Raw genomic sequence first — 2,710 nt, forward strand, 5'->3', positions numbered from 1 at the left:
CTAAAAAGTGGATACTAAGATAACTCTCTAAAATCAGTGTATAAATGAAACATATGCAATGCCTTTCACAGTTGTATGAACCTGTGAATAATTTGTCCATAAGTGTAGACAGATGTTGAATTGCAAAAGCATTTAGAGTGGAAACAAAGCTACATTTCTGCGTAGAATTCTTAAAAATGAGTTTTTGTAATAAGGAAAATTTAACCCAGCTAGAGCTTGAAGACTGGGACAGAATTTAGAGAAGAAAAATATGGAAGCAAAGTAGTTTTACATTAAAGGGTAATGGTGTGACAAAGGAAACTATTGGAAAAATGCTATGAAAAATTTCCTTATAAAACAGTGCAGTTTCACAGAAACACATTTTCTATGTAGGAAAATAATGAAAGGTCAGAAAGCCAGTGAAGATACTATTATTTAGTTCCTTGAACTCATAGATGTGATATTTGACATTTTAGTTGTTAGAGAGGATCAATTGAAGATTTTGATAGTGTAAATGATAGAGAAAGTGTACTTTTAGAACAAAAAAGAAATTGATGGCAGAGAGGTAGCTAAAAATGAAACCAAAAATATTATAATAGTTCAGCTATGAGAAGATAAGTATAATATGAAGTAAAAATGATTAGACTTGAGGTAAAATAAAATGAGGACTGATCAGTATGAGTTTTGATTGCTTAGATAAAATGTGTGAGGTTTGGGTCTGGGAAGGTGGCTCAGTGGTAGAGTGCTTGTTTTCATGCATGAGGCCCTGGGTTCAATTCCTCAGCACCATGTAAGCAAAAAGAAAAAAAGCCGGAAGTGGCGCTGTGGCTCAAGTGGTAGAGCGCTAGCCTTGAGCTGAAGAGCTGAGGGACAGCGCCCGGGCCTAGAGTTCAGGCCCCACGACCGGACCCCCCTCCCAGCAAGGAAATAATTTCCACAAAAGATACTACTTGCTGTGTTCCAGTGACTCTCACTCATAATCTTAGCTATATAGGGGTCTGAGATCTAAAGGTCTCTCTTCAAAACCAGCTGAAGCAGACAAATCCAATAGACTCCATTAACCAGAAGAAAAACAAAAATGTGAGAAAGGGATGTATGGTTCAACTTGTAGAGCACAAGCTTTGCATGAAAAAGCCAAGCAAGAGCTTATGGTCCTAAATTCAATCGCAGAACTGGCACACTGGCACACACACACACACACACACACACACACACACACACACCCCACATGATATTGCTTTAACACATAAAATCACCTCAATCATCTTTTTTTTGTTTCTGCACTGTCAATACATTAAAATGAATTTATTTTAATAATTGTATACTTTACTAATTTTAAGTATATTTTAAATATTATTTCGATGTTGGTTTGATAAAATAATTTTGAATAAATTTCATGTAATGACTATGATTTTAAGTCTTTAAAGTCAGTTTGTCAGTTTTATAGTAAATTATTTCAATAAAATCACAAAACAAACGTTACGCAATGAAGGGAATTCAGTAAATCATCTTTACCTCTTATCAAAAAAGTAATGAAACATATTGAAACTATTAAAATTCAATTTATATAGTACAAACAACATTTTAAGATTGCTGTGTGCGATAACAATTCCTGTTTTGGCTTTTGCCTTCAATAAAGATGGTGCTTTTGGTACAGGTACCCTGGGTCACTGGGTTCTGGTTGTGGATTTTTTGTTTGTGTTTTTGTTTTTTCCTATCCTAGCGTGGTCACAGACCGAAAATGGAAGCCAGAGACAAGTCCTCTGTCACTTCTCCTGGAGCTGGGTGTAGAGGTGGAGGCACTGGTTCTTCAGTACATTTACCAGGAAGGAATCTAGACAGAAAATCATGTTTAAAAAATCAAATCTCAATCCACAAGCCTCAGGAAAACAATGCTATTAGATGTCCTAAACCATTGGATACCTTCCTAGATTCCCTTCAGGAATTTCCCTGAGTTAGGGAGAAGTTGGAGAAGGCAAGGGATGAAAACAGAACTGAGCTACCTGCAGGTGACCAAATGGCTGGGATTCCTGCACACCCTTCAACAGCTCCCCTTGAGACCTTCAGATTAACCAGCTGGCCCAGAGGCTAGGTCCAGAGTGGGAGCCGGTATTGCTGTCCCAGCAACGGACTCAGACCGGTATTGCTGTCCCTGGGAAGGACTCAGACCTAACACCTACCACTGTAAGGCCAACAACCCCCACAACATGCAGTCGCAGGAACAGCGCTTTGGGACATAGGCTATGTTCCCGAGGTTGCACAAGGGTCTTGAAGCCATGGAGGTGGACCCCTCTGTGCTCCAGCACATGCTGGAATGATGCCACCCAGCACCCACTGGGGAGTGGACCCCCAAGTCGCACAAGCTCAGTCCCAACGTTCACTCGGAGCAGGTGGTTTCTTGTCTGATTACTGCTTCCAATAACTAAATAAGATTATTAAAACAGATGGAAAGCGACAACAGGATTTCTCTTGATATTACCTAAAGGGCCAGATTACTCAGTACAACACATTGGTGACACCATCCTTTGCTTTTAATTGCTTAAAGATCGCATTATTGTTGCTTGCTTGTGGCTCACACCTGGAAGCCTAGCTACTCAGGAGATTGAGAAATGAGGATCGTGGTTCAAAGCCAGTCTGGGAAGAAAAGTCGGTGAGACTCTTATCTCCAATAAACCACTGAGGTAGAAGTGGCACCATGGCTCAAGTGGTAGAGTGCTAGTCTTGAGCAAAA

At 39.9% G+C, this 2,710-nt stretch overlaps 1 pseudogene; it reads left to right on the forward strand.

The window, feature by feature from the left end:
- Positions 1-1,720: 1,720 nt before the first annotated feature.
- LOC105989646 lies at positions 1,721-2,297 on the forward strand (annotated as a pseudogene).
- The last annotated feature ends 413 nt before the right edge of the window (positions 2,298-2,710 follow it).

Source organism: Dipodomys ordii, unplaced genomic scaffold (genome assembly GCF_000151885.1).
Source record: "Dipodomys ordii isolate 6190 unplaced genomic scaffold, Dord_2.0 Scaffold57, whole genome shotgun sequence".
Taxonomy (NCBI): domain Eukaryota; kingdom Metazoa; phylum Chordata; class Mammalia; order Rodentia; family Heteromyidae; genus Dipodomys; species Dipodomys ordii.